This window comes from Haemaphysalis longicornis, unplaced genomic scaffold (genome assembly GCF_048455015.1).
Source record: "Haemaphysalis longicornis isolate Haplotype H1 unplaced genomic scaffold, Haemaphysalis longicornis Haplotype H1 scaffold_7, whole genome shotgun sequence".
Classification (NCBI taxonomy): domain Eukaryota; kingdom Metazoa; phylum Arthropoda; class Arachnida; order Ixodida; family Ixodidae; genus Haemaphysalis; species Haemaphysalis longicornis.
In genome coordinates this window covers 8834780-8850802 of record NW_027526422.1, presented here as the reverse complement: position 1 = coordinate 8850802, position 16023 = coordinate 8834780, and positions in this window count along the sequence as shown.

Sequence of the window (16023 nt, the reverse complement as noted above, 5' to 3'; positions counted from 1 at the left end):
AAGTTTGAATGAAGCTGCGTTTCGTCCCCGAAGAGACTGCAGTGGGCTCTTTATGATTCATCAGCTCTGCCCAGTGGGTGGCAATCTATTAAGGGGAATGCCGTACACGTCTCAAAACGGGAAAAGTGACCGTTGGCGTTCATCCAAACCGATGGTTCCAAAATGGCCGCATCTGTAGGAAGAAGATAAAGATCCAGTTGGGTTCATGAGGGATTTGAACCAAAGCGGGAGCCAAGTACGCCATCAACTGCACTAACCGGGCACCCTGCCAGAATGGAGCAAGGACCAGTCTGGTGCGTTCCCCGTGACATGTGAAAGTGGTGGCACGTGAGCAGAACAGGTGCCAGCCGAGGACAGCGCCGATTGTGGCCACCCTGCCTGCCGGAGTAATTCGAGTATAAGGACGAAGAAACAAAAGCCATGAAAGCGACGCCAGCATGATGAATCAGTGAGAAATTCTAATATTCGCTTGGCTTTCACCTTCACAGCACGCAAGCAGACTTAAAGGGACACTGAGCTGATCTATAGACATTGAGGGATCGCTAGCGAAAATTGTAGTATGGAGTCCTGTCTCGACCACTCGCTGCATTTGCGGGACTTTATGAAGTCGAAAAATCGATTCGGAGGTACGGTCTTCCTTCCCGATTTCCTATGACGTTTCGTATGACGCCAAAACAAGTGGGCTCGGCTTGACTGCGCTACTGCACGGCTCGCCGACCTTCCGACAGAATCAGTCGGCCCAGCTTTTACTAGGCCGGCGGCCCGCGTGTCGTCGCAGTTCGTTCGATCAGTTGAAACTAAGTCGTGATACCTTCGCTCCTTAAGAGTGTGCCCTTAGCTTGTTAGTTTGTAGACTGTATTATACCCTTCCAAGTCGCTCAACACAAGCGCATACGCGACGCTTCGCATGGTACTCGAATAGAAATATCTAAGGCCAATTGAAGGCGGGAGAAGAGTCGGCGAAGTTAATAGAGGTACTAAGGAATTAAAATCAACCGGAACTTTCTTGGTACGGCGCAAAACCAAGATGCTGGAAGCACTTTCTTCCCTGGATGAATGAGAACATCCGTGAGCAGTACGACCACAAATCCGCGAACATTTTTCTGCCTAAGGAATGCCGTCGCTAGAGATGACATATGTGTGAAACTATGGGGGACGCTATACTGCACGAACTCTATTCAACAAACAGGCATCTAAAATGCTTGGAATGCTAAAACTAAATAAAAATATAAACTGGCTATACATTACATAGTTCATATTTCTGCCGCTGCCAGCGCTGCAGCTAATGGGCGAGTGGTCTGAGGCACCGGGCGGCCGTTGTATGGCACCACCGTCGCTTCAATGAACAGCGCCGCCCGTGGCGAACCGCTCGTCAGTGGGATTCCGGTGGCGGTCAGCGCAGCGTAACGGTGCATGGCTTTCTGTCGTTTTTCTGCGGTGCGGCTTGCAAATCGTACGTAACCCCACGTGCATTTTTCAGATCGGTAAATCTTGAGCGTGGATGTGACCTTTACGAGGCATGCCATGTGTGTGATTTACGCCCATACTCATATTTACAAATAGCAGACGACGCTCAATGCGCCAAGCTGGAAGTCAAGCTGGAAGTAAAAGTTCGTTGCATCATTAAATTTTTGATGCCTGCATGCAGTTTCGCGTATCGAGGAGTATACTGCAGCTAAATGCTCCCACAAAGCCGGTGTGTGCAACCGATCTAGGAATGCTGCGGCGCTGGTCTTGGGCAGTTGATGACGAGACGGCGTCGACGTCGTGCACAAGCGAAAGACAAAGTTGGGGGGTGTCTTCTAAGATTTACCTCAAAACAGAAATTGTGATGGACGACACTTCCGTAACTTCATTACCTGCGGATTAAACGTGTTTAATTTCACAGAAATGCTCTTACTACAGTAATCGGGAATCGTTGATAGAATAAATACCGCATGATCACTAGTAGAACGTTATTGGTTGTCGTGGAGAAGCATTGCTTTACAATAATTGCAATGGTTGCTGGCTAGTTAGTAAATGGTTTTTCAGAAACCAATTCCTGCGTGGCTGAAGGACGCAAGAATGGAGGGTGCCCGAAACCTGCACTCAGCTTCACAACTGAATGCTGCGGTCGGTTTACAAGCTGCCACCTACGCTTGAAAAATCATGCACACTTTCGTGTAACGACAATGAGGGTTTATAGCAAAGTTCTATCGATGGGTTTCCTTGGTTGCCTTCTGGATTTAAACTTTCACTAGTTGAGCGTCGAATTTGACCAGCACGCAGTTTGGTCTTTTGATCGCAGCGCTTTGACCATTTCCCATTCGATTTCGCACGAAGAAAGCTTTGTGTTCAACCACCATAATCATTAGACAGGGCTAGGTGATTTCGCTGTTTAATTTTGAACTTCCATGCCCTCCTCTGCAAATCTAAACTTTGTCCAGCGTGTCGGAAATGTGTCTATGCTGGAGGTCTCGGGCTGATGTACCCATATTTGAGGCAACTAATCGCGTGTTTTTGGTGTCTTCACCAGGCATTACACGATTTTTAGGTGCTCTGTAAAGAATACTTAAGCATTAAAAAACACCGGCTGACGCACCGATGCCACCTTTTTTAACTATCGGTGCCAGCCTTTATTCTACGCAGGTGGTAAAACAGGAATGGGAGGAGGGATGGTGGATGGTTTGTAGCTTAGGCTGTTGAGTTGGTGAATAATTTTGGCTCTTGATAAAATGACCACCACAAATGTGGGATTTACACTTGGGCTTTCAGGCTCCCATGCTGTCACAGTGTCGCTCACCAAAACCGAAGGCACAAAGCTCACGGTTACAGAAAGTGTAAACTACCGCAACATTTCTACGGCTACACGGTAATCCATGTCGTATGCAGGTGCCTTTCTATTTAAAGCAGACGTATCGAGGTATCCCAGCGCTAAGGCTGGCGTGGAAACCGTAGTCATTGAAACCAGTGAAAATAATTTAAAGTGGTAGAAATGAATAATAACATTGCTAATAGTTTTATTCCTACTCAGATCGCGCGGAGCCAGGCGCACAGCGCTGCAAAAAGCACTCGTGTCAATGTAGCCCATTCCCAACCTTACAAGCGTCCAATAAGTTTGCGTAGCCGTTAGTGCATTTAAGAAGAAAATAATACTACTAATAGTAGTTTTATTCGTACTCAGAACGAGTGTAGCCAAGCGCAAATCGCTGCAAAATGCGCTCATACCCAACTTTAGAAGCGTCCGACAAGTTTACGTAGTCATTACTGCATCTAAGAACCCAACACACCTGTCTAGACTTTGTTTCACCGCACATATACGCTCACAACGACACGAGCGCTGCAAAAAGCGCTCGTGTCAATGTAGCCCATTCCCAACCTTACAAGCGTCCAATAAGTTTGCGTAGCCGTTAGTGCATTTAAGAAGAAAATAATACTACTAATAGTAGTTTTATTCGTACTCAGAACGAGTGTAGCCAAGCGCAAATCGCTGCAAAATGCGCTCATACCCAACTTTAGAAGCGTCCGACAAGTTTACGTAGTCATTACTGCATCTAAGAACCCAACACACCTGTCTAGACTTTGTTTCACCGCACATATACGCTCACAACACCACCAAAACCTTCAAAGCACCGAAGCAAACACGAAAAAAACAACGGGAGGCTGTGTAGTCCAATGCACCGGCTCATTCCACTGACGAGGGGAGCGCCGAGTGGTGGCGCCACCCGTCCAGCTGCCCGGTCCCTATAGGTATGTTGTTTTGCAACTCACAAGTTCGAATCCCCTATAGCGCATTGCTTTTGAAGTGATTCACTTGTTTTGGGGCAATGCTGTCTATACTGAATTCACCATTTTTTCTCTGTAACGTTCATTTCTCCACGAACGAGTTCGCAGAACGCTTGGAGACAGACACTGACGCGCTGGCTAGGTCTCGTTGGCGTGGTGTGGTCATTAGCGCCGACTGCTTAAGGGAACACTCCCGAATCAGCCGACCCTTGCCCTGGTGCGAACACGCCTCTTACGGTACAGGCACGGGCCAGGCAAGCTCCAAAGGTGGGGGAAAAGCGCATCGCATTTGAGAGCCTCCGGTGATGCGGAGGGCGTTCATCCACTGCGTACGCCTCGGCTAGTGATCGTTGCGATTCCAAACCGCGTTGGCAATGTACGGCCGACAACATGTCAGTAGCGCGGTATGCCGCTTACTGGGATATCGAAGATACCCGGCCAACGATAGCGTCGGATGCCAAAGCAGAAACCGAAACTGGTTTCCATTTGAATTTTGGACATCGCGTCCAATCACAGTATCACCTCGTATGGACGTTACTGATTTAGTTGGTCCGGCAGCCGTAGACCACGCAGGGTAGTTTTTTTTCTTTTATAAGGCTTTATAAAAGAAATATCGCCTTATCGACCGGATAAACGATGAAAAGTGTGCCTATTTTGAGCCAGTCTACGTAGTGCAAGCAAAAACTGAAGATTGGCGAATTCACTTCAACGTCCCTTTAGGTGCCCGAAGGAAATTTCTCCACCGCGCAACAAGGTGTGCCTCACCGTCAAGCTGTTGCTTCGACCTTTAGAACGAAGACTCAAATTATGTACTAGTGACCACTGTTTTACCCGTGGTTGTCAAGCTATCTACGTCCCGCTACTTATGACCATGCGGCCATTGTGGATCCCAGCAAGAATAACTAACTGTATTACAAAAAGGCTCAAGATTAAAACTATTGAAGGCTCCCAGAGGTTTAAACGAATGATACACCGACCAGGATTCCTGTTTCGCTTGCAGGCGGCATCCTGAAGAAGACTGACCTCGCTGACTACCAGCCTTCAAGCTGGACAGATCTCCCTGTGGCTGTGAAAATGGCGAATGGAATGTTTCTGCACTCGGCTCCAATCCCGGGCTCCGGTATTGTGGTGGCGGCTGCTGTCCAAGATATTTCAGTGAAGTAAGCATCCCTTAAAATCATGTTATCTACCTTGCTTTGAGTATGTATCGTATCGTTACTCCACATTCTGTGGCATAAGTGCAAAGCGAGCGATTTCTAGCCTTCCGCTGTTGTCCTGGCCAACGTTATTGGTCCTGGCGACGGCTGTTGAAAGGATGGCCATGCGGTAAGCACCTGTTCTTGTACAGCTATCGCCAGTTTTCCAGAAGGCGGGGATGAGTGTAAATCCGGGACCATGTGCTGTACTGCCCGTGCAAATTTACTTCTGGCCGTACTGGACCATTGATTTGATTGATTGTAGGGTTTAACGCGCCGACGCAACGCAGGCGATGAGGCGCGCCGTAGTGGAGGGCTCCGGATTAATTTTGACCACCTGGTAATCTTTAACGTGCGCCGATATCTCGTACTCACGGGCGTTTTTGCTTTTCTCCTCGATTCGTTCGTATGGGAGCAGAACAATGCAGTTGCCCTTTTCTTCCGTCGTGCGCACTTCGTTTGACCTAACGCGGCTCTGAACAGTGCTCTAAGCTTAAAAACTACCTCGAAGAAAATACTTTGTGTGCATTTTCACACGAAAGTATAGGCCTCGAGTCTACTGTTTATAAATATTGAATTTCAAGGTATCATTTTGCGGTCCGAACCCAATATTTTGCAGGAATTATTAGAAAACAAATTGGATGAAAAGGGCGAATATTTTAACATTGTGTTCTAGAACGGCATGGGCATTCAACTGTCTTGTTTTTGCGGACTGCGTAAGTCAACTGAAGTAAACACAGCGGATAGCATTGCATTAAAGGGACACTGAAGTGAATTTTTCAAGCTCCCGTTTTTGCTTGCACTGCGTAGACTGGCTCAAATTAGCACACTTTTCATCGTTTTTACGATTGACAAATCGGTAATTATTTTACAAAGCGCGAAAGAAGAAAAACTACCATGCGCGGTTTGCGGCGGCGGCACCAACTAAAGCTGTGACGTTAGGAGGAGCGGGCACCGTGATTGGACGATGCCCAAGGTGAGCAACCAAACAAGTTTCGGTTTCGGTTTCGGTTCTGTAAAACACAACCGTTGGCGCTGTTGGATGGGCATTCTCAATAACTCAGTAATCATCGTACCGCGCTTCTGCCATGTTGTCAGCTGTAAAAATGCATAAAGATAAGCCTCCTAGGACGGCTTGGAATCGTAGCATTCACTAGCCGAAACCTACGCAGTTCATGAACGCCCTCCGCGTACCCGCAGACGCCCAAATGTCATGCGCTTTTCCCCCCTATTTGGAGCTTGCCACCCTCATGCCTGTATCGTAAAAAGCGTGTTCGCACCAGGCCAAGGGTCTGTTCATTCTGGCCTGTGCCCACTGCCTGCAAGCCGTCGGTGCTTATGGCAACAGCACGCCAACGAGAACTCGCTAGCGCGCCAGTGCCAGCCTGCGCGCGTTTTGTGAACTAGTTCGTGGAGCCATGAACGTTGCGCCCCAAAAAAAGGTGAACTCAATATAGAAAACATCGGCGGAAAACGAAAAAGTTAACTTACAGAAGAAAAAAAAAAGACGTACCCGCGGGGATTCGAACTCCTGACTTGCAAAATACTTGCGTTGGCATAACTAACGCCCCAAACCACTCGGCCACGGAGCGGTATCCGCAGGCATTGGTAATATAGGGTATATATTGTGCAACCAGTTTACACGTTTATTTATTTTTGGCATTTCAAGCAGCTTAGGTGACTATTTGTTGTATTGCGCTCGTGCTGTAAGCGTCGCCCGAGTTTCCACAATAGCTCACGTCTAGCAATTGCATTTCGTAGACGGAAAAGCGTTCGCACATGCGTAGTCGTGCTGCTGACCGCTGTGCTTGTTCGCCCAGCGCAAAAAAGTGCTTCCCGCACCCTAGATTTACGCTGTACGGTAAAAATATCAGTTGATTTTATTTCCTTAGTACCTATATTGACTTCGCTGACTCTTCTCCCGCCTTCAAGAGGCCTTATATTTTCCTACTGGCGTACCAGTCAGCGAAGCGTCGCATGTGCGCTTGTGCAGCGCTTGTGTGAAGCGACCTTGACTTGGAGCTAGATACAGTGTACAAACTAACCAAGTAAAGAAAGGCAGATTCTACCATTCACAAACGTGTCCTGGATTCGTTTCAACTGAGCGATCGAATTGCGACGACCCGTCGGCGGCCGGCGGACGAAACGCTGGGCCGACTGACTCTGTCTGAAGGCCGGGGAGGCGTGCAGTAGCGCGGCCAATTGCCAGCTTATCCCCTCCTGACGTCACACGAAAACGCCGCAGAAAATGGGCGAGCGTAAAGAGAGGAGGACAGCATTTTCGAATTAATTGTTCTACTAAATAAAATCGCGTAAACGCGCCCAGGGTGGTCGAAACATGGTCTGGGGACTCCGGACTACAATTTGCGCAAGTAATCCCGCAATGTTTACATATCACTTCAGTGTCCCTTTAACGCAGTGCAACCGCATGGCTCTATAGCCACAACATGAGCGTGAACATCATAGCTTAGCCGCTCCACGAATAGCTAATAAAAAGAACAATGTTTTCAAATAATCGGGGTCTTCCTTCTTTAATTCATTCTACCGCAAACCTCATAAGCACGTTATCATCAAAGAACACGAAAAGCCATCACGTGCTAACTAAGGAGTCGCACAGTCAGTCGCTACGTAACATCATTCGGCTGTATCGCTCGACAAGTTCTGCATATTTCCATGTTTAACTGTTTTCTACCTGCCTGTGTGTCCACTGTCCATTCGCTTGGTCCAACGAGGTCTCAACGCGCGAGTTCACGCGTGCAAATAACTCGTTAGTCGTGCCACGGAAACTCGCTCTGTGAAAACTAAAAGTTACTAAAAACCCCTTTACGCGATTAAGTAAGCATAGTGAGTAAACCACGTACATCTCTTGCAGCATCGGTAGCGCTTAGAGATCATGTCGAAGACATCCTGTCCTTAGGTTAGGTGTGGATGAAATTTTGTAGCCGCCATGGCTCTACACACCACAAACAACCGAAATGATTGTTCCCCTCGAAGCCTAATCCCTGTCCAAGGACGCCCCTTTACTTCTCCTCGGAGACTTCAACGCCCCACATCCTGCATGGGGCTACCATTTCGCCTCCAAAAAAAGGCACGGACCTCCTACGCGCCACCCAGAACCACCAGTTGATCACCGGCAACAGTGTCACCAGAGACACCACACCTGATTTATCATTCACTAGAAACATCTCCAGGATCCATTGGTCCTGTCTCGAGGAAACACTCGGCAGTGACCATCACCTCCTCTCTCTTCGCTTCCCAACCAAAAAGAAAACGACCCGGACGGGCACCGCACGCCTGACTAACTGATCCGCCTTCCGTGAATATCCAACCCGTCTCCCTGCAATAAGCCAAAGTTTAAGTGACTGGACCCAGGCCCTCGAACACGGGGTTAAAAAGCACACCCAAGAAATCGCACTCACTGACAGCACTCCGGCAGTCGACCCCCACGTTATGCACATTTGAGACGCGCGTCGTAGTCTTACTAAACGCTGGAAACGGCAGAAGCATAATCGTAAACTTAAAAAGCGCATAGCCCTCCTAACCCAGCAGGCGCAAGCATATGCCGCCGATCTCCAGCTTCAAAATTGGCACTCTTTCTGCAATCAGCTCCAAGGCACTCTCCACACAAAGAAAACGTGGCATCGCCTCCGTTCCCTTCTCGACAACACCAATACTAAAAGATCCACAAACCGTAGAATACATCAACTAATCCGCAACAGCGCCCTCCCCTCTCAAGAACTCCTAAAGTCGATCCGTGACCATCTTTTTGGCGACCCTACTACCTACCCACCCATCCCCGACACATGCTATAGGGGCCTAGCTAACGAAGCACTAGACGCCCCCTTTACCTTCAGTGAACTTCAGGCTGTCCTGGCCCGCCTCACCCGCAACACCACCCCAGGAAGAGACAATATTACCTACCACACTCTCCGCAATCTCGACGAGGACACACTCGAAGACCTCCTCGAACTTTACAATCATCACTGGCAGGGGGGGAACTGTACCTGAGCAGTGGCGAGACTCGGACATCATACTGATCCCTAAACCCAACAAGCCACTGACGCCGACTACTCTTCGACCAATCTTCCTGACCTCAAGCATCGGGAAACTCTTCGAACACCTAGTACATCCGCGTCTAACCGCATACCTTGAAGGCCACAACCTCTACCCTTTCACAATGATTGGTTTTCGGCAACACCTATCTACTCAAGACGTCCTCCTGCAGCTCAAGGAACAGGTGGTCGACCACCTGAGCCGCACCTCCCCCAAAACAGTCTTAACACTCTACGTCAAAGGTGCATTTGACAACGTCACCCAGGCAGCCATACTGGGAAACCTCAGTACAACGAACTGCGGCGTAAATACCTTTCGCTTTATAAAAGACTTCATTGAGAAACGAACAGTTACACTCCGACTGGGCCCTCTACTCTTGCCTACTTTCCACACCCCGGCATAGGACACACCACAAGGATCGGTTATTTCACCTCTTCTCTTTAATATAGCTCTGCTTCACCACCCTGACAAACTGCTAGCCATTCCCGGCCTCCACCAGGCATTCTACGCTGATGATCTGACTCTCTGGACCACCCAAGGCTCTAGTGGTGAACAACAGGACATCCTTCAGAAAGCAGTCGACGCCACTACTGCTTAGCTTCAGCCCAGGGGACTGACCTGCGAGCCATCTAAATCCGCCCTACTGGTCCTCCGCGCCCGCACAAAAGGCCGCCCCGCTGCGCCCACCCCTGACCCCCAGGTCACCCTAAGTGGCTCTTTTATCCCCCAAGTTACCACGCTCAGGATATTAGGCGTTCCCTTCCACTGGGATGTTTCAGGCTCTGCCCTACTCCCCCAACTGCACTGAACAGTCTCCCAGCTCATCCACCTCATACGCCGAATCCGGGGATCGGCATACGGTCTAAAAGAGCCAGACACTTGCCGTCTAGTCCAAGCCCTCATGGTCAGCCGTCTCACCTACGGAACACCGTTTGTGAATCTCAGACGCCAAGAAACCAGCAGGCTGGACGACCTAATCCGCAAAACTTACAAAGCTGCCTTGGGCCTCCCTACATTTACCTCCAATGACCGTCTGCTTCAACTTGGGCTGCATAATACCCTCAGCGAAATTCTGGAAGCCCAACGAACCTCACAGCTACAATGGTTGGCCCTGATTCCCACTGGCAGAAACGTGCGTCGCACCATCGGCCGGGCCACCCCGTCTGCAACTCACGAGCTTCAACGCATCCCTCTTGACATTCGCCGGCGGCTTAGGGTCGCCCCAATCCCAAAACATATCCATCCAACGTTCAATAGGGGAAGGGGAGAAGCTCGTGTCAGAACACCCACAAGGCGATATGTAACCGACGCACTGGCCATCCAGCCACTGCAGCCACCTACAAGCAGATACTGGTTCCCACAGCAGAAAGACACTCGCCGTCGCTCACGCGACCACCACCCAGTGCTAGGGTTGCCACCTTTCTGCGAGAAAAAAACCGGCCCTTTTGGGGTGGGGGGGTGGGGGGGATGGGGCGTAATATATAGAATATTTATTTGTGTCAAAAAAAAAACGCCATGTGTTTGACATGCGGCGCCATTTATTGTGGCATTTTCTTAGAGAGAAATCAACATAACCTTCGTACTGAAAGTGATTGAGAGCTTGGTTATTGTGCTCTGTATGTGCTTCAAAGTAACCGCAATTTCTTACCGCGGCCGCAGCATTTCGTTGTTTTGTTCCTACCTTAGCTCCTCCTCCATCTCATGCAGCGCACTCGCTCGCGTATTTTCTCCGCTCGCGCGTCTTTGCGCAGCTTGTCGACATATATTTATCGTCTTAGTTGTTTAATTGACGCTTATAAAACGCCAAAACGGACATAATCACGGCACGAGGGCCAAAAAACCGGCCAGTGACGGCCGGTTTTAAGTATGGACCGGCAACCGGCCCGCTGTTTAAAAAACCGGTCGGGCCGGTCCAAAACCGGGCAGGTGGCAAACCTACCACCCACCAAAAACAGCCCTACCTGACCATCATCACCCATTCTCAGCAAGCATGTCGGAGGTATCAAGCTGGCCTGGCACCCCCTCAAGCTCTTCCATTTTTCACTGTCTCCCCGAAGAAATAGATATAACAATAGTTTGGACCCCAGGCCACTCTGGTCTTGCTTGGAATGAAGCGGCCCATGCCGCAGCCCGCGCTCTCCACAACCGGACACTCCACTCTGCAAGGCTAGATACCACAGGACATCCAGATTCCTCAAGCCCCACCTTAACACCGCTCGACTCTACCTATCGCTCCATCCTTTCCCACTACACAAACAACAGAAGAAGGTACCCTCCTCTCCACCCATCCCTTACGCCACATGAAGCCTATGTGTATCGCCGCCTTCAGACAGAAACTTTCTATATTCACACGATTCTCTCACACATCTCCCCATCACTCTTCCTCCGTAACTCCCAAGCGTGTGACCTTTCCTCTCACCACCTACCCCCTAGTCTTCTCCTGCCTGCATCACCCAACCCCCCTTCACTCCCCCACCCTTGAGCAGTGGGAGTCCGCTCTGACCAGCTCGGCACTGGAGCAGCAACTGGCTCTGCTAAAACAAGCTCTGGAATCGGCGCGGGCTCGCGGCCTCCTGGACGTGGGAGGCTGGCCACTTCCCCTTCCTTTTCCCCTCAAGCTCAAATAAATGTTTTACCACCACCACCTCGGTATTCTTCAAAGTTCAGCCACTTTTCCATGCGCCAGTGGGACGTCACGGTGACCGCATTGCCGCTGTTGGTCCCCTTCCTTCCAGTTGCAGAAATGAAATATCCCACCAACGGAAGAAGGAAGAGCGCAACAAAGGCCACATATTTTGAAAATTCTGTGCTGTGGCGAGAAAATCACGGGGCGTCTTTTGAAAGGCGATAGTCTTTCTCGGGCTACTTAAAGGAGCCATGAAGACAAAATACAGGTTTGTTTTATGCGAAAGATTTGGTGTTTTATATTGCCCCCAGTGCTTTCCCGGCAGCAAACGGTAGTTTATTCCCTATGAAATTAATCAATTTGTTTCAACATTTTGATTCTCCCGCCAAATCCTGTGTTTGGTGAGGTCGTCGGCGATGACGTCAGAAAAGCAGGCCTTGAAGTGAACGCGAACGCGGCACTATACGTCCAGCGGACTACAAAGCCTTGTTGACCGTCAGTCCTCCGAGATGGCGCTACTATACCGTGGCTGACATTTTCCCACCTTCTATTTGCGCCAGGTCAGGTTTGTTTTTATTACGGTAGACAGTACTCGTGTCGTGAAACATGGGGTATACTCGGCAAACAGGGTCACGTAAGACAATGTCACTTGCGCTAATCTGCCTGTGTTGCGTCCGACAACCCGAAAGCGCCATACTGCTGTGCAGCTATGACAAGCCAAGTGTGCGCATTATCAACAACAGCATGCCCTGGTGGTTCAATGTTTACGTGTACTTTTGTAGTTTCCATGCTTACCCCACCATCTTACTTCTATAATATGAATATGTATATGCTTTACCTTTAAGCGAAAATATCTCGTGAAGGAAGATTATAAGCCCTGCATAACTTGCATTTGCTTTTGCCGGCCTCCGCCAATCGCAGAGTTGTCTGGTATGACATCATAGGCTCTGTGGCAGGAAATGAGCTAGTGAGTAGCATGGCCAACGCCGTTTTTCCTAATTATGGAGCTTATTTGGGCGAAGTTTACGTTAAAAGTGGTGTCAGCATGATTCCAACGAGGCAATATTTCGAATTAACCAAAGTCGTGTTTTGTCTTCATGGCTCCTTTAAGCGAGACTCACCTGTTAGCATTTCTATTGGACCATGAAACACGGGCTTAAAGGCCAACTGCACTCAAAATTTCAACCTCTTGAAAACGTTATTTTCGAATAGTCTGCCTAAAACGACTGCAAGATACAAAGTATGACAGCTGATACACGCGTATCCGCGGCGCAAACGACCATCAAAGATCGGAGATTTTGAAACCGAAATTGAGAAGAGCGGGGCTATTGCGTCCACCCGGCCCAGCATGCGAGCAAGCGGCCGCACGCCGCCGGCCCACGAGAACAAATCTTCGCTAATGCTTCACCCTGACCGCTACCCAATGACAAGCTGGCAGAACGGAGGTCGACCGGTTCTCCTGGCTGGCCGTAGGAAAAAGCGCAGGGCCGGTCGCTGTGTCACCTCCACTTCATGGCTGTTGGCCCGATTCGCCGGCAGGCGCAGCTTTGCCTGCGACGCAGCTATTTTAAACGTTTATAGTTAATTAACAACGCATTTCCCGGGGCTACCAGTCATGTATGAGTTGGTTTAGTGCTCCGAACTGTACGTTGCAAGTAAATTTTGGCGGGGTGAAATTTGAGTCAGTTGGCTTTTCAGAGCCATCGGACACAAAACTTCACGCATCTCCACGATGACGAGTGGGTGAAGCACTGGGAATCGTTCTTACTGTAAAACACCCGTGGCAATGCTCACTCGCGCATGTAAATGAGTGACTACACCTGTGTACGGTATATACAATTCCAATCCAATCCAATCCGATACAATTCAATTCAATCCAATCCATTTCAATCCGATCCAATCCAATGCTCCTCGCACATGCGCAACACTGTGTACACGGACGCCAAGCCCGGACAAAGCGAGGTCCTCAGGTGCTTCACCCCTAAAACAAAAAGCTTTACAAATACATAGACATGTTCACAAGAGCATAGTTTGCTAGTTTTATAAATACCTCCCTTCTGTACTGAAATAAAGAGATAAAACTCTCGCTTGCTAGACAGCTAGAGCCGTCTAATAAAAGCTAGATAGACGAAAATGTGTTTCTTTATTTTTTATTTCGATAAAGAAGTGATATAATCCGAAAAGAAGCAAACTAGGATGCTAACAACATTTATATGTGTTTGTAAAACTTTTCTGATGGGTACACAATGCTTTTGAAGCCCGTGGGACATGAATTCGTAAGTCTTATAGGGTTGGGATCAGGTGAGTACCCCTTAAACGCGAAAATTTGTCTGTCTGTTTGTCTGTCTGTTTGTCTGTCTGTCTGTCTGTCTGTCTGTCTGTCTGTCTGTCTGTCTGTCTGTCTGTCTGTCTGTCTGTCTGTCTGTCTGTCTGTCTGTCTGTCTGTCTGTCTGTCTGTCTGTCCGTCGGTCCCTCGATTCAGCTGTTTGGCCAAAAGGTGAAAGAATGCATTTGTAAATTACTAAATTGGTAAACTACTAAATGGTGTGATCATGTTCGTACTTGTCAGCAGTGTTCAGAAAAAAAGCATTAGTTATTTGAGGCAAGACATCAATACATAAATGATATTTGCAGTTTTCTTCTAATTAAAAATACACGGATGCTTTATTTTAGTGATAGCAAAATAGAAAACTCGCCCTAAAAAAATATTGTGACTCAAACATATCTAAAGCGTTCGCGGCGCCCTGTCGGGGCGATATTTTAACAAGTCCAAATGACAGTTCTTTTTTTAACAAAACTCTCTCCGTTCAGCTCTTTAGGGGAACTGCTGACTTCCTGGCCCCATTTCTAAGTGTAAGCGGAAGCGTGTCCGCACAGCTGAGGGCAATATCACGGCCGTTAGTTAAAGGAGAAGTTATCTCCAACATAGTGTGACTGCACCGACACTATGGTTCTAATGTTTTTGCAGGATAGAGCAAGTGCCATTCTTTAAGAAACGCAAGATAAGGAGGGGGCTACCGGACATGAGCTCAGAGAGGGTGCATAAGTAAGTGACTGGTTGTGACCGTTCAGACATAATTTTTTTTTTGTTATTAATTGCGGATCTAGCATCCCAATTTATAGAGCTATTCTATCCTCCTAATATAAACGTCCACGTTCGGAACCCGTTTCAAACGCACCAGACCCAGGGTTTGCTATGTTGTTGGGTGGCTTAGAAGCAGCTAAAAAGCATATTTGCACTAGAAGTTGGCGAAAGATTAAGAGGAACGTATACTTACAAATATTTCTGCGCGTTGGGTTACTTTTACGGAAAAGCCCGTGCATAGTGCCCCATAACATTTAAGAAGTCTTGTGGCTTCATGAGAGTGCCAAAACATTATTCCACGTGAGACAGATTTAAGCACAAACGTGGGAGTGGCAGAGCAGTCCCGTCAACTATATAGGATTTCCAAAAAAAAATTCACACATAACCACGAAGTGAAGCATGACGAGTGGGCGAAGCACTGGGGATCGTTCTTACCTTAAATCACCCGTGTCATTGCCCACTCGCGCATGTAAATGAATGACAACGCGTGTGTACAGTATACACAATTCCAATCCAATCCAAGACGATACAATTCAATTCAATACAATCCAATCCAATCCAAATTCGATCCAATCCAACCCAATCCAATCCAATGCTCCTCGCGCATGCGCAACACCGTGTACACGGACGCCAAGCAACGGAAAAACCAAGGTTCTATAGGGGCTTCGCCCCTAAAAACGGCGAGCTCCCGGTCGTAATGTACCGTCGGGAGTAAGAGTCTGGAGTCCAAGCAAAGCGGCCGAAGGGCAGCGCATAGTCACCGCAAAAGTGCGGGCGCTCCTGACCTTGCACAGCTGCTTCCCTGCTCTGCTTAAAATTCGTTTTCTCCCGCAATCCACCGAGCGCGTATACCGCAAAAAAGACGGAAAGGTTGCAGAGGTTGAATCCAGACTTCTGCTCCCGGCTGCACACTTCAAGTTGAAGCAAGTGGCCTTGCACTTTTATGACTGTGCCGTGTATGATTACGGGGGTGGTGTAGTGTCGAACAGGATGTTTCGCCCGAAATATTAGATGCGACTGCATCTCATTCACTCGCCTTGTCCATGCATGCATGCATCCCTCCATCCATCCGGCATCGTCGTCGTTGTCCGCTGCAGCTGCGCTGCCTGCGCATGCGCTCTGCGCCGCTCTCACCGCAGCGTTATCTGCGGGTTAGCGCTCGCTCCTTGCAATGCCAGCTGTGCGTCGGCGCGCGCTAGCGCTCGGTTAACGCATGCGCATGCGCTGCTCTCTCTCATTCCCCTCACCGCTTTGCGGCAGTATACAACGCGGTACCTGCGCGCCTGCGCCGCTCCGCT